At 35.2% G+C, this 24,059-nt stretch overlaps 1 protein-coding gene across 1 annotated transcript in view; it reads right to left on the bottom strand.

Annotated features, from left to right (window-relative positions):
* LPAR4 (lysophosphatidic acid receptor 4) overlaps positions 1-24,059 on the bottom strand; it is a 194,222-nt gene that overhangs the window by 124,929 nt on the left and 45,234 nt on the right. The window contains exons 8-12 of the mRNA XM_036270743.1: positions 7,504-7,572; positions 6,454-6,509; positions 5,147-5,250; positions 2,057-2,127; positions 723-791 (exon numbers count right to left, since the gene is read on the bottom strand). The gene's annotated coding sequence lies outside the window, so the exon portion shown is untranslated. The remainder of the gene's footprint in view (positions 1-722; positions 792-2,056; positions 2,128-5,146; positions 5,251-6,453; positions 6,510-7,503; positions 7,573-24,059) is intronic.

Here is a 24,059-nt window from a genome sequence, read left to right as displayed (position 1 = left end):
TACCACTTTACACTCACACTGTCCACTGTATAGCTACAACTCACATGTGGCTAGTCAGAATTCAGATGTGCTGTGTCAAGTATATACCACATTTCTAAGATTTAGTGAAAAACATATGTAATATATCTCATTAATAATTTTGTATTAGTTACATAATGGAATAATAATACTTTGGATATACTGGGTCAAATAAAGTATATTAAAATTAATATGACATTTTTAAAATCTTTATGGAGTCTTAAAGAAATTTAAAATTACATATATGATACCCATTGATGATAAAAGCTCTCAGAAAATTAGGAATAGACAAGGACTTCCTCAACTTGATAAAAAAAAATCTTTATTCCACTCACTCTACAAAAATATCTACAGGTAACATCATACTTAATGGTGAAAGGCTGAATGCTTTTCCCCTAGTATCAGGAAGAAAGCAATGATATCCACTCTTATTTGACATAGTATTAGAAGTTCTAGCCACTTCTATAGGCAAAGAAAATAAGTAAAAGGCACACAAATTGGAAGACAAGAAATAAAATTGTCACTATTTGCAAACATGTTAATCTATGTAAAAAAAAAAAAAATCCCAAGGTTTCAGAATATATGATTAACATACAAAATCAATCACATGCCTATATACTAACAATGAACATAAAAAAACTGAAATTAAAAACACAGTAACATTTATAATTACTCCAAAAATAAATATAAATAATTAGACATACCCTTAACAAAACAAGTATGGGATTCTGTATGCTGAAAATTATAAAAAGCTTGTGAAACAAATCAAAGACCTAAAAAAAAAACAAAACAAAAAAAAACAGAGATATATATACCATATTCATGGATAGAAAAACTCAACTTAGTAAAGAATCAATTCTCACCAAATTAATATGCAGGTTTAATGTAATTCCTACAAAAATCCCAGCAAGGATTCTTGGAGATATAGGCAAGATTAATCTAAAATTTAGAAGCATATCTCATTTTATTGTGTTTCATTTTATTGCATGTTGCAGATATTGCATTTTTTCTACTTTTAATTTTAGTTAAAGTTTACAGTCAACATGACTAATTTGTATTAGTTTCAGGTGTGCAGCATAGCTGCTAGAAAATTATATACATTATAAAGTTTTCCCCCAATATTTCATGTACCCACTTGAAACAATACATAGTTATTATAATATTATTAATTTTATTGCCTATGCTTTATTTTACATCCCCATTAATATTTTGCAACCACAATTAGTACTTCTTAATCCCTTCACCTTTTTCACCTAGCTTTCAACATCCCTCCCATCTCATTCCATCATTCTGTTCTCTGTATCCATAAATCTGTTTCTGTTTTTTTTTTTGTTTTTTTTCATTTTGTGCTTCAGATTCTACATATAAGTGAAAGAAATCAAATGGTATTTGTCTATCTCTGTCTGAGTTAGTTCACTTAGCATAATACCCTCTAGGTTCATCTATGTTGTAACAAATGGTAAGGTTTCATTTTTTTATAGCCAAGTAATATTTCATTCTATATATGTACCATTGCGTTTTTATTCACTCTTCTATTGATGGGTACATGGGTTGCTTCCATATCTTGGCTATTGTAAATAATGCTGCAAAGAACATAGGGGTGCATGTATTCTTTCAAATTAGTGTTTGGGGTGTCTTTGGATATATACACAGAAGTGGAGTCACTGGGTCATAAAGCAGTTCTATTTTTAATTTCTTGAGAAAATTCCACATTGTTTTCTAGAGTTGCTGCACCAATCTGCATTCCCACCAGCAGTGCACTAGGGTTCCCTTTTCTCCACATCCTCACCAACACTTGTTGTTTGTTGATTTACTGATGATAGCCATTCTAACATGCATGAGGTGCTAACTCTTTGTGATTTTAATATAGATTTCTCTTATGATCAGTAATGTTAAGCACCTTTCATATGTCCATTGGCCATCTGTATGTCCTCTATGAAGAAGTATTCATTCAGTTCTCTGCCCACTTTTTAACTGGGTAGCATGTGTTTTTGTGGTGTTGAGTAGTATGAGTTCTTTATAAATTTTGTACACTAACCCTTTATCAGATGTATTATTGGTGAATATCTTCTTCCATTCGGTAGGTTGTCTTCCTTTATTGATAGTTTCCTTTACTCAGCAAAAAAATATATATATATTAGTTTGATGTAGTCCCTTTTTTTTTTTATTTTGTTTCCCTTGCCCAAGGAGATATGTCAGAAAAAAATACTGCTAAGAGAAATATCCAAGATTTTACTGCCTATGTTTTCTTCTATGAGTTTCGAGTCTTACATTTAAGTCTTTCATCCATTTTTTAAATTAATTTATTTATTTTTGTTACAGATGTTTCTCCTTTTCCCCCCACTGATTTCCCCCTCCCCATCCCTCCCCGCCCTGTCCCCAGCTTTGTTGTCAAGGTCCATTTCATGCATACATGTCTATAAGTTCTGTGGTTTATCTCTCCTCAACCACCCCCTCTTCTGGGGATGGTCAGTCTGTACCCCACTTCCACGTCTCTGGGACTACCCCATTCCTCAGACTGTTATGTTCATTATATTCCACAAATAAGTGAGATCATATGATGCTTGTCTTTCTCTGTTTGGCTTGTTTCACTTAGGATATTACTTTCCAGGTCCCTCCATGTCGTCTCAAAGGATAAGAGCTCTTTCTTTCTTACAGCTGCATAGTACTCCATTGTGTATATGTACCACGGCTTTTTTATCCATTTGTCTACTGATGGACATTTGGGCTGTTTCCAGATCTTAGCTATCGTAAATAGTGCTGCTACAAACATGGGGGTACATATATTCTTTCTGATTGGTGTTTCAGGCTTCTTAGGGTATATTCCTAGAAGTGGGATCACTGGGTCAAATGGAAGTTCAATTTTTAATTTTTTGAGATAACACCATATTGTTTTCCATAGTGGCTGCACCAGTCTGCATTCCCACCATCAGTGTACTAGAGACCCCTTTTCTCTACACCCTCACCAACACTTGTTGTTTGATGATTTGTTGATGGCGGCCATTCTGACAGGTGTGAGGTGATAACTCATGGTTGTTTTAATTTTCATCTCTCTGATGATTAGTGATGTTGAGCATTTCTTTATATATCTCTTGGCCATTTGTATGTCCTGTTTGGAGAGGTGTCTATTTAGCTCCTCTGCCCATTTTTTTAATTGGGTTCTTTGTCTTCCTTTTGTTGAGTTGTATGAGTGCTCTATATATTTTGGAAATTAACCCCTTATTTGATATATCATCGGCAATTATGCTCTCCCATACAGTGGGTTGCCTTTCCATTTTGATGATTGTATCTTTTGCTGTGCAGAAGCTTTTGAGTTTGATGTGTTCCCATGTGTTCATTTTCTCTTTTGTTTCTGTTGCCTTAGGTGATATATCAGTGAAAATTCTGCTGCGTATGAAATCTGAAATTTTGTTGCCTACAGTTTCTTCTAGGATTTTTATGGATTCATGAGTCACATTTAAGTCTTTCATCCATTTTGAGTTTATTCATTCATATGGTGTGAAAAAGTGACCTAGTTTCATTTTTTTTGCATGTATCTGTCCAATTTACCCAACAACATATATTGAATAAACTGTCTTTACCCCATTGTATGTTTTTGCCTCCTTTGTCATAGATTAACTGACCATGTAGGTGTGAATTTATCTCTGGGCTATTTTGTTTCTTTGATCAATGTATCTGTTTTTATACCAGTACAATGCCTTTTTAATTACTATAGCCTTGTAGTATTGTGTGATATCAGGTAGCATGATACCTCCAACTTTGACCTTCTTTTTCAAGATTGCTATGGCTAGCCAGTGTCTTTCATGGTTCTGTACAAATTTTGAATTATGTGTTCCAGTTCTGTGAGAAATGCCACTGATATTTTGATGGAAATTGCTTTGAACCTATAGATTGCCTTTTCTTGTCTGGCAAGCTATTTATTTCTCTTTCAATTTTAAATGATAGTCTTATGTCCTTACTTTTCATCACATTGACTATTTCATTCCAATCCCTTCTAGCCTTAAAAGTTTCTGTCAAGAAATCACCTGACAGTCTTATCGGCACGCCCTTGTAGGTAACTAACTTTCTTTCTCTTGCTGCTTTTAAGATTCATTTTTATCTTTAACCTTTGTCATTTTAATTATGGGGTGTCTTGGTGTGGACCTCTTTGGGTTCATCTTGCTTGCGATTCTGCACTTCCTGGAATTGTCGGTATTATTCTTTCACCATATTAAGAAAGTTTTCAGTTGCTATTTCTTCAAATATGTTCTTATTACTTTGTTCTCTCTCTTCTCCTTCTGGTACCCCTATGATGTGGATGCTGTTGCACTTCAACTATGCCAAAGGTACCTTAAACTATCCTCATTTTTTTAAGATTTTTGTTTGTTTGTTTGTTTGTTTGTTTGTTTGTTTTTGCTGCTCTGATTGGGTGTTATCTGCTACCTTGTCTTCTAAGTCATCGATTTGATCCTCTGCTTAATCTAATCTAACATTGATTCCTTCTAATGCAATCTTCATTTCAGATATTGTATTCTTCACTTCTGCTGGATCTTTATTATGGTTTCTACATCCCTTTTTATGCTTACTATCTCTGTGTGTTGAAGTTCTCACTGAGGTCATTCAATCTTTCCCCAAGTTTCTTGAGCATCTTTATAACCATTGTTTTTAACTTGCCTTCATTTCATTTACTTCTTTTTCTAGAGATTTCTCCTGTTCCTTTACTTATGACATGTTTCTTTGTTTATTTTGGCTACCACTCAGTGTTTATTTCTATGTATTCAGTAGATTTTCTATGTCTCTCAATCTTGGTAGGGTGGTCTTATGCAATAGGTGTCCTGTGAGACTGAGTAGTGCAGTCTCTATGAGGACCTGAGCTGGGTGCTTGCAGAATGTCTCTTCTGTGGATTATGTGAGCCCTCCATTACAATAGCCAAGATATGGAAGCAACCCAAGTGCCCATCAATAGATGAATGGATAAAAAAGCTGTGATGCATATATACAATGGAATATTACTCAGCCATAAAAAAGAAGGAAATCTTAACATTTGTTACAGCATAGGTGGTATTATGCTCAGTTATTGAGTTTTAATTGCTGTTGGCCCCACTGTGGGCAGGGTTGACCCTCAGGCTGGCTGGCTGTTAGTACTGACCTTGTCTACAGTGTATTAGCTGCTTTGCACAGGTTCATCTCATGAGGCAGAATTCACCCTGGCAGGTTCTTGTGCCTGTCAAGACCTCCTTTTAGGTGTGCTACCTATGGAGCTAATTGAGTCATATTCTGATATGGTGTGTAGCCAGCCAAAGGGTTTGTTGGTTCTGGGACCTCTTGTGAGAGACTCCGGTGCCTGTCAATGTCAGACACTTCCTGTTTTTGACCCCAGGCTGGACTTATATTAAATGCTTTACAAACTGATGGTAAGACCCTCCATTATGAGTTTCTGAAGGCTCAGATGATGGTTAGCAATTTTTTTTTAGCAATAAAGAATTTTGTATTTAAAGTTTGTGCATTTTTAAAGACATAGTGCTTTTACACACTTAATAGACTACAGTTAAGTATAAACATAACTTCTATATTCACTGGGAAACTAAAAAAATATTATAATTAGTATTATTGAGATATTACTTTATTTTTGTGGTCTCAAACTAAATCTGCAATATCACCGAAGTATGTCTGTATATGAAAAGTCACAGGACCTAACTAGCAAAAATACAACTGACAAAAAAAGAACAATGTAGAATAAATCACTCTCTATTATCTTGCCATTTAGCTACAGTAATCAAGATAGATTGTATTGGTGGAGGGATAGATACAAAAATCAATGAAACAGAATAGAGGTTCTAGAAAGAGACCCATACAAATATGCCCAACTGATTTTTGACAAATATGGAAAACCAGTTGAGTTTGTAGTAGAGCAATTGGACAAAAATGGAGGGAAAACCATACCTTATAGAAAAATAATAATACTTCAAAATTGATCATAGATTTAAATGTAACTCATAAAACTATACAACTTTTATAAAACAATTAAAAAAGAAAGTCTAGGGCAAGGAAAAAAATTATTAGAGCTGAGAGCAAAGGACCAGTATATAATTAGAAAAATTGATCTGTTGGATCTCATCAAAATTAAAAGCTTTTGCCCTGTGAAAGCCCATGGGAAGAGAATGGAAAAACAAGTTGTGACTTGGAGAAAATATTTTAAAATGACATTTCTAATAAGAACTAGTATCCAAAATATATAAAGAACTTTCAAAGCTGAACAGTAAAAAAAAAAAAATGCAACTAGGAAACAAGGAAAAGACATAAACACATTTCACTAAAAGAGGATTTACCGATGACAGATAAACACATGAAATTTTTTTCAATATAACTAGTCACAAGGGAAATAAAATTAAAGCTACACCTATCAGAATGGATAAAATAAGAAACAGTGACAATGTCAAATTCTGGCAAGGATACAGATAAACTGGATTATTCACACCGCGATGGTAGAAATGTTAACTGGTACAGCCATCCTGGAAAACAGTTTGTCAGTTGATTATAAAACTAAACAAGTACTGATACAACCCATCAATTACATTCTTGGTCATTTATTCTAGGCAAATAAAATGTTGTCTTCATAAAATCTTTATTTATAAGAGCCAAAAGATGGAAACAGATCACATGTCCTTCAATGGGTTAAGTATACCACACTGTGGTACACTTATACCATGGAATACCACTCAGCAATAAAAAGGAATAAACCATTGAAATATGAAACAACTTGAACAAATCTATAGGGAATTGTGGTAAGTTAGAAGAATGGTTATCACAAAAGGTCACTAATTTTATGACTCTGTTCATATGATATTCTTGAAATAAATTGTAGAGATGGATAAGTGATTAGTAGTTGCCAAGGAATGGAGTGGGTGGGTGGGAGTTAAGTGGGAGTGTCCATAAAAGGGAAGGACAAGGGATTCTTGCAATGTGGAACAGTTCAGTATTTTGACTGTGAGGATGGATACACAAACCTACACATGTAATAAAACTGTATGGAACTAAATACTCACACATGAATACAAGTCAAACCAGAAATCTCTGTAAAAGACTGATGAATTGGATCTATGTCAATATGATTGAGGTACTATACTTTAGTTTTGCAAAATATTATCATTGAGGGTAACTGGGTAAAAAGTACACGGCATCTCTCTACATTTATTGTTACAGCGGCATGTAAATCTATAATTACATCAATAAATTTTTCTAATTTTTATTTTTAGTACATTAAATTTACTCATAAAACATTCTAAAAATGTAAATTTTTTCTTTTTTAACAAAGTATAATAAAACATTAAAAAACTCAAGACAGAATAGTTGGCATTTACAATTCAAAATCAAATTAGGAGAATATTAAATATTTATGAAACTATATCTTTTTAAAATATTTATAAAGTTTCATGCAAGTTTGTAGAAATGACATAAAAGATCAGCTCAATAAAAATTGCAATTAAAAATGGCTTATATACTCACATTACAGTTCTTATTTGATAGCACTGCTTTAGAACATTCTCCTTCAATTTTCTAAATAGTGGGTAGCTACTGGAATGAAAATAAATACAAATGTAAAAACTTGGGCATTAACTAAAATTAACTGTGATCATGTTGCACTTAAAGGTTATTTGCCTTAATGCATTTCAAAGCGAAAATACCCACATGGCCCATCTCTTTCATTTACATTACCTGCTTAAGAGTTATAGCCAGAATTGACATTCAAAAATATTTCACAATCAGTATGTCATAGACATTAACCAATGAGAATGGACTTTTGTTTAATATAACCAGTACAACCACATTTATGGAATCAGCTGAATATCAGACCTACTTATAGACATGCTTTTAACTCTTGCTCAATACAGGCATACTATGTTTTATTGTGCTTCACAGATATTACGATTTTTTACAAATTGTAGGTAAGACCCACCACCAGCAAAAAGATTCTGACTCCGACCAGAGAGTCCCAGCTTTGGTTCCCGCTGCCAGCACATACCTTAAATGCAGTTTGTCCCGGGCCCCAGTTGAGGTCGTGTGGGTGGCAACCACTCCATGTGTCTCTCTCACATCGATGTTTCTCTCTTTGTCTCTCTCTCCTTCCTGCTCTATCTGAAGATAAATGCCTGAGTGGCCTTGAGTGAGGATTTAAAAAAAAAAAAAGATTCTGACCTGTGCCCTTGCTGTTTTGGCTCAGTGGTTAGAGAGTCAGCCTGCAAATCAATGAGTCGTGGGTTTGATTCTGGTCAAGGGTACATACCTCGGTTGTGTTTTGTCCCGGCCCTGGTTGGGGTCAAAGGGAGGCAGCCACTTGATGTTTCCCTTTCATGTTGATGTCTCTCTCTCTCTCTCTCTCTCTCTCTCTCTCTCTCTCTTCCTCTCTCTCCCTCCCACTCTATCTGAATAAAAATGGGAAAATGCCCTCAGGTGAAGATAAAAGAAAGAAAAGATTCTGACTTGCTGAAGGCTCAGATAATGGTTAGCACTTTTTAAATTTTTTTTTTATCCTCACCGGAGGACATTTTTGCATTTATCTTCAGATAGAGCGGGAGGGAGAGAGGGAGGAAGAGAGAGAGAAACATCGATGTGAGAGAGACACATCAAGTGGCTGCCACCCACATGACCCCAACCGGAGCTGGGGACAAACTGCAAACGAGGTACGTGCCCTTAGCGGGAACCAAACCTGGGACTCTCTGGTCTGCAGGCTGATGCTCCAACCGCTGAGCCAAACCAGCCAGAGTGATGGTTATCATTTTTAACAAAAAAAAGTATTATTTGATTAAGGCATATAGATTGTTTTTCAGATGTAATGCTATTGCACACTCAGTAGATGACACTATAGTGCCAATATAACTTCTATATGCACTGCAAAACCAAAATATTTTTGCGACTAGCTTTATTGCAATATTGATTTTATTGCAGTGGTCTGGAACCGAATCTGAAATATATTTGAGGTATGCTTGTACTATACTATTTCCTACATAATATGCTTTGGGTTACTAAAAGACTTATTTTCCTCATGACTACCAACCAATTCTGAAATAATTAGTAAATGCACATTGAGCACTCTTTTAACAGTAGAGATCCTACTAGGTTGAAATTCTGGGACCTGGATGTTCAGGGCTTTATCTTGGGCAAGTCCTACCTTCCCCCACATTTTCCTGTCATTAGCAAGAAGGGATTACATGACATTATGTGTAAGATTCTTACCATCTAAAATATTCTGTGCATACATTTAGTCAATAATTTATCTAATTTTTTTTCAGGTTGTAAACAGACATGTAAAGCAAATGAGCCCCTCAAAAATAAAAAAATAAGACAAACCTGTAACTAAACTTTCATGAACAAAGCTGAGTTGTAACCAAAGAATACTCAGTAGAAATTCAATCTAATAAATGGTTAATAGTTTGCACAAGCATTATTTTGCTATACAGTGATTAGACATTAACAGCAAAGAAATTAGGAAGACCAAAGACAAACTTTATATTTCTCCCAACACTGTTCTGCTGACAGCTATACTACTTTGATCACTGAGATTGGGCTAAAGCAGCTTTTTGAAGTTCCAAACTTCATCTCAGTGAGTCACAGCCCCAACCACAAGAGAATAAAAGTGCAGGGAGATAGCAGAGAGGCAGAGAACATGAAACTGTAGTCTCCAGAGAAAGAATCACTTAGATAAAGGGAAAAGCTGTTCTTAGGCCACGTATATTTGTTACCTAAGGGATTTCCAAGTGGCCAAGCTAGGGAGATGGTGTCTAACAAACTTAGATTTCAATCCTACTTATACCACTTACTAGCTAAGTGTCTTTAGTAAAGGCATTTTATTTCAGTCTAAAAATTGAATAATAATACCACACTACACTGGAAGTATTAAGTGAGATAATATGTATTAAATCACCTAGCATAGAGTTTGGCCCGTAGAAGATGACTGAAGTTAGGGTTTTCCTGAAACCCCAATCTCCACTAACCCACAGGCCAGTTCCCAGGGGTTTGCACCTGGAACACAGTGTACAATTGAATTTAGAGAGGCTTTTGGCTACAAGGCATGCTGATTTCACCATTTGCCTGTGGAAGTGGATACTGAAGATGAGCCAGAGAAACCAATGCAGTTTAGTCCCCTGGCTTTAGATAGAAAGGACAATGGAAAAGGAAAGCAAATCAGCACTCTGCTCCTATTTTGTCCTGCAGCCTCCAAAGCAAGCCTACTAACAGCACTCATTAGGGTGAGAAACCAGTTTGAGAGAAAAGAGGGGAAAATGTATCCAGAGGGCTATTAGTAATACAAACATTGGTGTATAGTCTGAGGTGGCTTTTCTAACACCTAACCAAAAATTGTTCTGGAAATGGGAGTTAGAATAAAGAGGGGACAAGAAAGAGACCTTCAGCAGTAGAAAAGTGAAACCTAGCTGGACGTTTTAATTTTACTTAGATTCGGGCAATTCTAACATTTCTGGACTCCTCTGCTGACCTCATCAGTAATGTTTCTCTTTGTACTGAACATTAAACCTTACTTATCCTTAAACTGAAGGGACTAAAATTTTTGTTCTAGACTGTCGCTATAACCAGGGAAAAGGATGATTTTGTTGAACTACCCCAGCTTTCCTATCTATGCCTTTTAAGCAGGCAGGTTTCTTGAGTCTCATCCCCAGAAAGTTGTGTTCTCTGGTATACTGCATTCCAACCTTCTCTCGAAGGATTACTTGATCAGAGTTTCAAGTAATTCCTCTTTCAGAGATAACTAAAATGTACCAGGGAATTCTGAGAGATAAAAAAGAAAAATGACCCAAATGGTAGAATAGTGAACTTCCCGTTCTTTCGCCCAAGTGCTTCTTCCAATGCTGAAATTGATAGTAGTAAACTTGAGTAACTACTGGCCTAATTCCAAATGAACTTCAACAACAAATATTTACTGAGCCCCTATCATGGTTCCAGACACTGTCTCATGTCTTTTATGGAAAATAGCCAAAGTGTGTATTATTAACCCTATTTTACATATGAGGACTGAGACACAGAAAGGTTGTGTCATTTTCAGGAGCAAACAGCTAGCAAATGGCAGAGGTGAGAATTTAAATGAAGACTACCTTACTTCAAGGCTAATGTACTTTCTTCTAAATATAGTACATATAGTACATGGTCTTTCTGACCTCACAATGATTTAAAAATTACACTCAAAAGAAAAGGAACTCTTATGCTTTAGGACAGTATGGATGGATCTGGAGAGTATTATGCTAAGCAAAATAAGCCAGTCAGAGAGAGACAAATACCACATGATCTCTCTCATATGTAGAATCTAATAAACAAAATAAACTGACGAACAAAATAGAACCAGAGGCATGAATACACAGAACAGACTGACAGAGGTTGGGGCCAGGGGCTGGATAAAAGAAGGTAAAGAGAGTAGCCGAACAACATGTATACATAGTCCACGGACACAAACAACAGAGTGGTGAAGGCCAGGGAAGGGGTGGCAGGGGCTGGGAGGAGGTGGGCAAAGGGGGTGGGGTTTCGGGGACATCTGTAATAGTGTAAACATTTTAAAACTAGGAACATAAAGTAAAAGCTTATTCAGATTTCTTTTCATTGCACTCAAGTCTCAATTCACTGGTCCTGATAAACTACAGATTCTGCTCCTTACAGAACCCCTGACATAGCCATGGTTGGTTAGGAAATAAAAGGATGACATAATCTTCCAGTTCTTTTCCCTTTGCCACTAAAAATCTGACCAAAAACTCAACCTGCTCAGGAGTCACATTATTTGTTCTGTCAAACTTCTCCTCATGCTTTCTACCACAGTATGAAGTGAGATCTAGGGCACAGTGATAGGCCTTTGCTCAATAAAAACACCTTTTCCAACTGCAGGTGAAGACCTTCAATTACTTTCTCAGCCACCATAGTCTTTAATCACACATGGGAGATCACACTTAGAACACAGATGCCCCAGGCAAGGAAAGGAGTCACTTCAATTTAATTAATGGAAAATGAAAGATATTGGGGCCTTTCCAAGTGTAGATGTGAAGATCTGCTCCATGGAGGTATCAAAGATGAGTCCGGTTTTCTCATTTTACATATAAGGAATGTGAAATCCAGACAGGGGAAGGGAATTACCCAAAGTCACACAGTGAGAGATGAGAGTAGAACCCAAGTATTTGACTCTCAGTCACATGCAAATATCAGGAGCCTGGAAGTAGTGTTAGGGTAGCAATGGCAGAGAGTGGATGGGCCAGGTAGAAGAAGATTGCAGAAAAAAATTGGGGGTAATTTACTTCATAGTTTAGAGACCAAATGTTTAAACTTAAGTGCCCAACTTGAGTAAGTACAATATAGGAACAACTTGTTTTATTACATTTCACTTTATTGTGCTTCACAGATGCTGCTTTATTTTTTTTGTGTGTGTACAAATTAATGGCAAGACCCTCCACCAGTAAAATGATGCCTCTCTTATTGTGATACTTTATTGCAGTGGTGGAACCAAACGCCCAATATCTCCAGCATATGCCTATATTAACACACAGCACTAGGAGGATTAAATGAAATGATATACATTGTAGTACCTAGAAGATAATTTGGCCCACAGCAGATTTATAATAAGTGATCATTAATAAGTACTGAAAGTTCCAGAATTTGGTCATGTATCAGAATCACCTAAAAGGCTTGTTAAACATCTATTTCTGGGCCCCAACCTTAGCATTTCTGATTCAGAATTTATCTTCTAATAAGCTCCCAGGTGATGCTAAAACAGATGACCATTAACCACACTTTGAGATCTTTGAGTAAATGAATCCATGAAAACCAAGGTGAATCTATTTTTCAGTTGCTACTTAAATCTAGAAAATACAATACAGGGTGGGGGAAAAGTAGTTTACAGTTGTTTGTATGGAATATAATATAATAATTAGTAAATAATAATACAAGAATAAACTTTGTGTTTCTCATACCCACAACTGTAAACCAACTTTGCCCCATCTTGTATATGCCCTTTAAAATATGAAAAATACAAAAACAACTAAACCTCTAGCTTTAGAAAACGCTTTCCTTTTTTGGACCTCAATTTTCCTGTGTGCAAAATAAGGTGTTTGAATTAGGCAATCCTAATGTTCCGTATAACTCTGATATGTGAAGTTTCTATGGAAAAACAAAACAAAACATTATTATAGGGATTGAACTGTTTCACAACACAAATGCCACGTAGCCAAGCCCATTCAAACAGTTTACCAGGTCTGTAGGCTATTGTTGCATCCCCCTGCTCCCCCACAGCCACTCTATCACACAAAATTCCTTACAATAAGACACTAGGCAAAGTCCCAAGTGGCCTAATGGGAGTTGTTACTTAAGGATTAAGCTGGAATCTCAGCCATTGCTCTTCTGAAAGCTGAAAAGATTGCATCGTTAAACTATGTCTAGGGAAGAAAAAAGAAGCTATTCATGGTCTCTGAACACATGCTTATGTTTCAGCTCCAACTGCTTATACATTTGCATCTGTTTTCATTCTTGGAAATGTGATTGCCTTTTTTTAGGATTATGGCAACAGACAAATATTGTACTGTGAGAATCTTTCCATTTCTGTTCTGAATCGTGTACTCCGGAAACATCCTTGGAACATTTGGAATGATTGATGATTTTGTGATTATATTTCATAGGAATGGGCAATGTAACTGAACAGGTGCAGAGGAGTGGAAAAAGTACTGTATGAATCTAGAAGATTTACTTCCCAAAACTGCTTCTGCTACAGCCTGTATGTTAGTAAGTTATTTCACTTTCCTGACTCATTTCCTAATCTGTAAAATAAAGGAGTTACACATACCTGGAATGGCTGACCTTGCACTAAAAATCAAAGTGAGTTGTATGGCACCCTCAAAAGTAAGAAAAAAATTAAAATAAACAATTCTGATGACAATAGAAAGAAAAACAGCACAGAGAAATGTAAAATAAAAATTCCTCTCTCTTTCCCAACTCCCCAAAAGTAATTAATGGTAACAGTTCCTAGTATTTATGTTTTGACATTTTCCCTGCATATATAAACATGTACATGATTTTTATATTTTAAAAAGATAAATATATAAATACATATGTAAAAACAGATTTTAAAATTAGTTTAACAGTCATATTTTTATAGAGCATTATCTTTTTGTATTTGTTAATTCTTTAAAGGATAATTCCCTAGGAATGGAATTAAATTTAATATCTGATATTTTAAACCTTTAGTAATTATGTTATATAAGTACTTTTTTTTTTAATCCTCACCTGAGGATATTTTTCCATTGGTTTTTAGATAGAGTGGGAGGAAGGGAGGGGGAAGAAGATAGGGATTGAACCTGCAACTGAGGTATGTGCCCTTGACTGGTAATCAAACCCGCAACTCTTTGGTCTTCAGGCCAACGCTCTAGCTGCTGAGCCAAACTGGCCAGGGCTATATAAGTATTTCTTTTTGTCTTTTCCAATCTCTTTAAATAATACTCTGTAGTTTTTAGTGTACAGGTCCTTCACATCTCTTGCTAAGTTTATTCTTAGGTATTTTTATTCTGTATGTTCCACTGTATGGATAGATTTGTTTATCCATTAATCAGTTGGTAGACATTGAGGTTGCATCTGCTTATGGCTATTAAAAATAATACTGCCTCCCTGGCTGGTGTGGCTCAGTTGGTTAAAGCATAATCCTGTACACCAGAAGATTGTGGGTTTGATCCCATTTGCAGCGTGTACGGGAGGCAACCAATCAATGTTTCTCTCTCACATTGATCTCTCTCTCTCACACACACACACACACACACACACACACACACACAAGTCAATAAACATGTCCTTCAGTGAGAATTTTTTTAAAAAAAGATGTAGTACAATTGAACAATAGAATACTAATCAACCATAAGAAAAGTTGAAATACTGCCATTTGTGACAACATGGATGGACATTGAGAATATCATGTTAAGAGAAATAAGTCCAGTCAGAAAAAGTTAAGAACCCTATGTTTTCATTCATCTGTAGGATATAAAACTGAAAGTAACAAGTAAACAAACAAGAAGAACAAAGAAATACTCAGACACAGACTATAGTATGGTGGTTACCAGAGGGAAGGGAGTGATAGTAAAGGGTAAAGGGGATTGAATACATGGTGATGGAAGATGATTTGACTTTGGGTGGTGGGCACACAATACAATATACAGATCATATATCATAGAAATGTGCACTTGAAACCTATATAATTTTATTAATGTCACCCCAATAAATTTAATTTTAAAAACTAATATCTGCCAAATCCATGAACATTGTATGACTGAATTTATTCAGGTCTTCTTTAATTTACTGTATTTCGATATATTTGTAGTTTTCAGTGTGCATGACTCACAATTATTTTGTTAAATTCATTCCTAAGTATTTTAGTATTTTCAACGCTAACATAAATGACATTGTTTGCTTAATTTTGTATAATTGTCTTATATTCTGTAGTCTTGATAAATCCATTAGCTTAATAGTTTTTTGGTCAATTTGTTAGGATTTTCTATGTATAAGATTATGTCATATGCAAACAGAGACAGCTTTTCCTTTTTTCTTTCCAATCTGGATGACATTAATTTCTTTTTCTTGCCTAACTGCCTCAGCCACAACTTTCAGTACAATGTTAAATAGAAGTGGTGATATAAGATATCCTTGTCTTGTTCTTGATCTCACAGTGGAAACACTCAGTTTTTCACCATAAAATATATTAGCTGTATGTTTTTCATAGATGCCCTTTATCATGTTGAGGAAGTTCTCTTCTTTTCTTAAGTTTTTGAACATTTTTATCAAGAAAGGGTGTTAAATTTTCTCACATGATTTTTTTTTGGAATCTATTGAGATGATCAAGATATTTTTTGTCTTTCATTCTATGAATATGGTGTATTACATTGATTGATATTCAGATGTTGAACCAACTTTACATTCCTAGACTAAATCACACTTGGTCATGGTGTGTGATCTTTTTCTGTGTTGCTGAATCATTTTGCTAGTATTGTGGTGAAGATTTTTACATCTCTGTTCATAAGGGATATTGGTCTGTAGTTTTCTTGTGATGTCATCGTAAGATTTGAATAACAGAATAACATTGGCCTCACAAAATGATTTGGAAGTGTTCTCTCCTCTTCTATTTTTTAGAAGGGATTGTGAAGGATTGGTGTCAATTATTCTTTAGAATTTGACAGAATTCACCATGAAGTCAATTTTTTCTGGGCTTTTCTTTGTAGAAAGGTTTTTTTTTTTAAATTAGTAATTAAATCTATTTATTATAAGTATACACAGATTTTCTATTTTTTCTTAATTAATATTCAGTAGTTTTGTGTCTCTAGAATTTTTTATTTTATCTAACTTATATAATGTATTGAGATATAATTGTTCATAGAAATTCTTTACACTCCTTTTATTTATGTAAAAATGATGATAGTAGCCCCTCTTTCACCTAATTTTAATAGCTTCAGTCTATTTTCCTTTTTGCTCTTTCAGTCTACGTCACAGATTATCAATTTTGGTGATCTTTTCAGAGAATCAACATTTGGTTTTCTTGATCTTTTCTATTGTTTTTCTGTTCTCTATTTTATTGTTTCTACTGTAATCTTTATTATTTTCTGCAACTGTTTGTTTTTTATTTAGTTTCCTCTTATTTTTCTAATTTCTTAAGTTGGAAAGTTAGGTTATTGATTTGAGATTTTTTTAAATGTAGATATTTACAGTTATAAATGTCCCTCCAAGGGTTGATTTTGCTCCTTCCCATAATTTCTGGTATGTTGTTTACACATTTTTATTTTTTTCAAAGTAGTTTGTAATTTCTTGTGATTTCTTCTTTGTGTCATTGATTATTTAAGAGTATGTTGTTTAATTTCCACATGTTTGTGAATTTTCCACGGCTTTTCTCCTTTGAAATTCCTAAATTTATTATATGTGGTTATAAAATATACTTTTTAATACTTAATTTATTAATTTTTATTACAGATGTCCCTCTTTTCACCCACCGACACCCTCCCTCATGCTCCCACCACACCCTCTGCCTTCACCACATTGTTGTCTGTGTCCACTGGTTATGCATATATGCATATAAGTTCTCTGGTTTATCTCTTCCTGCCCCCCCCCCTTCTGCTGCCTCACTTCCCTCTGAGGTTTGTCAGTCTGTTCCTTACTTCCATGTCTCTGGATCTATTTTGTTAATCAGCTTATTTTATTCATTATAGTCTACAAGTAAGTGAAATCATGTGATATTTGTCTTTCTCTGACTGGCTTATTTCACTTAACATAATTCTGTCCAGGTCCCTCCGTGTCATCTCAAAGGGTAAAAGATCTTTCTTCCTTACAGCTGCATAGTACTCCATGGTGTAAATGTATCACAGCTTTTTTTAATTAATAAATTTATTTATTTTTGTTACAGATGTTTCTCCCCCCCCACACTGATTTTCCCCTCCTTTCCCTCCCTGCCCTGTCCCCAGGTTTGTTGTCCATGTCCACTGTTCATGCATACATGCATATAAGTTCTGTGGTTTATCTCTCCCCCACCTCCCCCTCTTCTGGGGATTGTCAGTCTATACCCCACTTCCACGTCTCTGATACTACCTCATTCCTCAGACCGTTATGTTCCACAAACAAGTATCATATGATACTTGTCTTTCTGTTTGGGTTGTTTCACTTAGGATAATACTCTCCAGGTCCCTCCATGTCATCTCAAAGGATAAGAGATCTTTCTTTCTTACAGCTGCATAGTACTCCATTGTGTATACGTACCACAGCTTTTCTTTATTTATCCTTACCCAAGGACACTTTTTCATTTTTTGTTCAGATAGAGTGGGAGGGAGAGAGAGGAAGAGAGAGAGAGAGAGAGAGAGAGAGAGAGAGAGAGAGAGAAACATCGACGTGAAAGGGATACCTCGAGTGGCTGCCACCCGCATGACCTAACCAGGGCCGGAGACAAACTGCAACTGAGGTACGTGCCCTTAGTGGGAACCTAACCCGGGTCTCCCTGGACCGCAGGCCAATGCTCTAACCACTGAGCAAAACCAGCCAGGATATATGTACCACAGCTTTTTTATCCATTCATCTACTGATGGACATTTGGGCTGTTTCCAGATCTTAGCTATTGTAAATAATGCTGCTACAAACATGGGGGTACATATATTCTTTCTGATTGGTGTTTCAGGCTTCTTAAATATATTCCTAGATGTGGGATCACTGGGTCAAATGGCAGTTCAATTTTTAATTTTTTGAGGTAACACCATAGTGTTTTTCATAGTGACTGCACCAGTCTGCATTCCCACCAGCATTGTACTAGAGTCCCCTTTTCTCCACACCCTCTCCAACACTTGTTGTTTGATGATTTGTTGATGGCGACCATTCTGACAGGTGTGAAGTGATACCTCATTGTTGTTTTAATTTGCATCTCTCTGATGATTAGTGATGCTGAGCATTTCTTCATATGTCTCTTGGCCATTTGTATGTCCTGTTTGGAGAGGTGTCTATTTAGCTCCTCTGCCCATTTTTTAATTGGGTTCTTTGTCTTTCTTTTGTTGAGCTGTATGAGCACTCTGTATATATTGGAAATTAACCCCTTATCTGATATATCATTGGCAATTATGCTCTCCCATACAGTGGGTCGTCTTTCCATTTTGATGATCGTATCTTTTGCTGTGCAGAAGCTTTTGAGTTTGATGTGTTCCCATGTGTTCATTTTCTCCTTTGTTTCTGTTGCCTTAGGTGATTTATCAGTGAAAATTCTACTGTATGATGTCTGAAATTTTGTTGCCTACAGTTTCTTCTAGGACTTTTATGGATTCATGAGTCACATTTAAGTCTTTTATCCATTTTGAGTTTATTCTTGTGTATGGTGTAAGTTGATGGTCTTGTTTCATTTTTTTGCATGTAGCTGTCCAATTTTCCAGCACCATTTATTAAAGAGGCTGTCTTTACTCCAGTGTATGCTCTTGCCACCTTTGTCAATTATTAATTGAGCATATTGCCTACCACAGCTTTTTTATCCACTCATCTACTGATGGACACTTGGGCCGCTTCCTGATCTTACCTATTGTAAATAATGTTGCTGTGAACATAGGGGTACATATATTCTTCTTTATTGGTGTTTCAGGCTTATTAGGATATATTCCTAGAAGTGGAATCACTGGGTCAAATGGCAGTTCCATTTTTAATTTTTTTAGGAAACACCATATTGTTTTCCATAGGGGCTGCACCAGTTTGTATTCCCACCAGCAGTGTACTAGAGTCCCCTTTTCTCCACATCCTCACCAGCATTTGTTGCTAGAGGATTTGTTGATGGCGACCATTCTGGCAGGTGTGAAGTGATACCTCATTGTTGTTTTAATTTGCATCTCTCTGATGATTGGTTACATTGAGCATTTTTTCATATGTCTTTTGGACCTTCATGTGTCTTGTTTGGAGAAGTGTCTATTCAGGTCCTCTGCCCATTTTGTAATTGGATTGTTTGTCTTCCTATTATTGAGTTGTATGAGTACTTTATACATTGTAGAAATTAACCCCTCATCAGATGTATCATTGGCAAATATGTTCTCCCAGAGAATGGGTTATGTTATCATTTTGATGCTGGTTTCTTTTGCTGTGCAGAAGCTTTTCAGTTTGATGTAGTCCCATTTATTAATTTTTTCTTTGTTTCTCTTGCCTTAAAAAGATATACTTTTTGTGATTTAAATATTTTTAAATATATTGAGACTTGTTTTATGGCCTAACATATGGTCTGTCCTAGAAATTGTTCCATGTGCAGCAGAAAATTTATATTCTACTGTTGTTGGATGGAGTGCACTATTATATCTGTTAACATTATTTGATTTATAATGTTCAAATCTTTTATCTCCTTGCTGGGTTTATTCCTAGTTACTCTATCCATTATGAAAAGTAGGGTATTGAAGTCTTCAATTATTATTGCTGAATTGTCTATTTCTCCCTTCAATTTTGTCAGAAAATACAACAAAGAACCGGGTTTGAAGAAAACAGATTTTTTAAATATTAAACTTGTTTCAGTAAATATTTACAGATCAAGTGGTACATAGAAAGAGCCTGACAGAGTAGCACTGCTGAGAGAAAAAGAAAAGAGAGGCTGGGGTCTGGGAGAAATCAGGTTACTGAGCGGACTGAATGAAGAAGGGGTCATGGAACACCTGTCAGACAGGATATAAGAGGGTTAAGTGGGTGAGTGGTAAAATGTATCTTTAAGTAAATGTGAAGGGGTCTGACAAGAGAGATAAAGGGTTAGTGTCTAGATGGGAAAATATGAGGGGGAAATTTAGGTGAAAAGAGAAAAGTGTGGGAGTAGTATAACTGATAGCTATTGCAATCATCCTCAGAAGAATCCTATTACTAAACAAAACTGTATGCTAAACTTCTTCTAATAATAAATACAAAAAGAGAGTGACATTTATATCATTAAAATGTAATCTATAAATGCAAAATTTTAATTCATATTACAAAGTAATCAAAATGATCACAAATTAAGTTGTTTTTTGATATGTCAAATTTGATATTTAACACTTGTATTTTTGTTTTATAATCAAAATTTATACATTTAAAAAACTGCAAATAAAAAATTTTCACATTCTCTAAATGATTTTTATGAAACCCAGTAATCCACAAAACATACCTATACCATTGACTTAACATGTAGCTTTTTCTAGTGTAATTTGCCATTTAATAGGAAATACAAGAATTAAATAAATAAATGTTTAATGAAAACATTTCAGACAGTAGGACTTTTCAAAAAATATCAAAGACCCTGAGGGTGGTGCAGATGACATAATTTGAAGAAAAAAAATATCATATTAAATACTATAATTTTATATTTTTTAAAAATGAAAAGAATACTATTGCTTTATTGTATAGAATACAATAATAAAGCCTGCCACAATCTTCTTGGCTATTGAGGAATATGAAAAAGAAAGAACATAATTCTTAATTGAGAGCAATGTCACCCTTGACAAAAGCCATATCAAAATTTCAGTGGGGGCATGAAATTTTTATGTTTATCAACTAGAGGCATGGGTTTTTTTAAAGAATGAAAATACTACTTTACAGCATACAAAGTTCTAAATAATAGCAAAACCACAAGATGACATAAAGACTTTAAATCTTTTGTCTAATATGGACTTTTGTTTTACCTAAGCTGAAGGAGATAGATGGGGTAGGCAATCGCTCTGCGGCTAAAACAGTTATAGTTTTAATCTGAGTCATAGTTTCAGGGATTATCTAAATCCCTGTAAATTACATGTAAAATTTCACATACATACTTGTACATTTTTCTGGAAAAAAGGTCCACAGCTTTCCTCAAATTTACAAAAGAGTTTGTGTTCCTCTCCCAAGAAAATAAAAGTTAAGAACCACAGAACTGAAGGATCCCATCTCCAAGAAAGCTGCATGGATTTTCAGGGTTTGTGGTTTGCAAAAACAAAAGTGGACAGTTATTTGGAAGAAAGGGATATTTTATTAATGAAAAAGCATTAAACAATAAAATTTCAAGAGTTTTTTGGCTTCCATGAATGGAAAATGTTGCCATCCAAATTAACATGAGTATTTGTGTGCTCCTGAGAAAAGGGTTCATCTGGAAGGTAACTATGGGCAAAGCAGTATTTAAGGAACAAGATTCTGTGCTGAAAGTCAGAGCCCAAATAAGAAGATAGACCTGGTGCTCCAAGAGTCCACTAAGAAAATTTTCTTAAAGGGGAAAAAAACAAAACAAAACAGAAAAATATTGCTACATCGGTTTCTGTAAATGAACAAAATTTTTAAATCAATTTGACCCAACATTTAATTACTGATGTGCAGTATAATATCACCATCTTGTGGAATGTAGTAGAAATGCATGCATGTGTTTAGGTGGCAGTAATTCCCTAAGCATGGTCTGTGAAACCCTGGGGAATACCTGAGACATATTCAGGGGATCCATTGAGTCAAAGCTATTTTCATAATAACACTAAGATGTAATTTGCCTTTTTCATTATTTTGGCATTTGTACTGATGATGCAAAAGTAATGGTGGGTAAAACTATGGACACCTTAGTATGAATCGTGGCAATGATCCTAAATTATATGGTTAGTCATTGTGTTCTTCACTGCCACTCATTTGAAAGAAACAAAAAGCTAGTTTTACTTAAGAGTTTCCCTATGATGTAGTAAAAATCATGTAATTGGAAAGATAAGGCTGCCCATGAATTCACTTAATTATTAATCTTGCTTGCCAGAAATCCCTCAGAGAACTAAGGAGACAGGAACCGAAGAAATATTAAAAGCAACAATTACTAAAATTTCCCCCAAGTTTTCATCAGGCACCAAATCACAGATCCAGGAAACTCAGAGAATACCAAGCAGAATAAATGTCTAAAAACTTCACCTAGGCATGCCATTCTCAAACTGGAAAAAAAAATCAAAGATGAAAAAATATTGAAACCATCCAGAAAAAATTGCTTTCCCTATATAGGAGCAAAGATAAGAATTGCATATGACTACACAGAAATAATGCAAAAAAGAGATTGGAGGGAATTATTTAAATTGTTGAGATAAAACACATCCTAGAATCCCTGTGAAATTATCCTTGAAATGTAAAGAAGAATGAAAGATTATCTCAGAAAAAAAAAAGTTGAGGGAATTTATTGCCAGTGATCTGCCTTGCAAGAAATGTTAAAAGAAGTTCTTCAGAGAGAATGATATACCACAACCAAGTGGGATTTATTACAAGTATGTGACACTGGTTCAACATTTGAAGAAAACAAAAAAGACACACACAAAAATTAATTAATTAAACATTTGTAAACATTTGAAAATAAATGTTAAAAACACTTTAACAAGACAAAGAGGAAAATCACATGATTATATAAAGTAATGCAAAGATAGCATTTGACAAAAGTCACCACTTTTTCACAATACATACTCTCAAAAAAACTAAGAATAGAAGGAAACTTCTTCAACTTGATAAAGAATATCTACAAAAAAGCAGCTATCGCTTTAATTAATGGTGAGAATCTAGAAGCTTTCTCATGAAGATCAGGAACAAGGCAAGGATTTCCCTTTGTACTACTCCTTTTCAACATCATACTGTAAACTCCTAGCTGTGCAAAAGGACAAGAAATGAAAATAAATGGCATATAAATTGAGAAGAAAGAAATAAAGTTGTCTTGTTCACATCTGATATGATTGTCTATGTATAAAATTTGAAAGGCCCGCCCTGGCCGGTTTGGCTCAGCGGTTAGAGCGTCGGCCTGCGGTCCTGAGAGACCCGGGTTCGGTTCCCGCTAAGGGCACGTACCTCGGTTGCAGTTTGTCCCCGGCCCTGGTCGGTTGTGCGGGTGGCAGCCACTTGATGTGTCCCTTTCACATCGATGTTTCTCTCTCCCTCTTTCTCTGTTCCTCTCTCTCCTTCCCACTCTACCTGAACAAAGAATGGAAAAATGTCCTCGAGTGAGGATAAAAAAAAAAAAAAAAAAAAAATTTGAAAGGCCCAACAACAACAACAAAAAACTTCTGGATCTAATTAAGCAAGGTTGCAATATGCAAATTTAATAGAACTTAAGTAAGAGCTTTAAAATAACCAGGAGGAGAACAAAGGAAAATTCAGGTGTCAAATAATTCTTCATTTTCAGTGAAAGGGAAGGTTGCCAAGAAGAATGATTTGTGAGATAAAGACACAAAGAAGACAAGTGAAGAAGGACAGTTATGTGCTTTTCAATACCAAATCCTGAGTATTTTACTAATTCGGAGGAGAGACCATTTGGGACAGACAGAAGGCCCCAGCCTCTACAGTGGCCCCAGCCTCTGTGGAAATCAACTCCACATAAATACATGTTTTTTTTAGAAAATGGCACACACACAAAAAATTGATTGTGGGTTTAGGTATAACCACTCAATTATATAAAGCAAACATTTATTTTTAGAGTGTCTTTTATTTATTTTTCAGTCCAAGGATATAATTTATTTCTCATCATTGTTTTTTCTCCATAACATTAATGTCAGGGTGTCTATCTTCTTCAATTTTACATTTAAAAAAACAGCCTTGGTATTTTAAAACAAAAGTAT

The sequence above is a fragment of the Molossus molossus genome, unplaced genomic scaffold, assembly GCF_014108415.1.
Source record: "Molossus molossus isolate mMolMol1 unplaced genomic scaffold, mMolMol1.p scaffold_m16_p_2, whole genome shotgun sequence".
Classification (NCBI taxonomy): Eukaryota; Metazoa; Chordata; class Mammalia; order Chiroptera; family Molossidae; genus Molossus; species Molossus molossus.
This window is presented reverse-complemented; position numbering and strand designations above follow the sequence as displayed.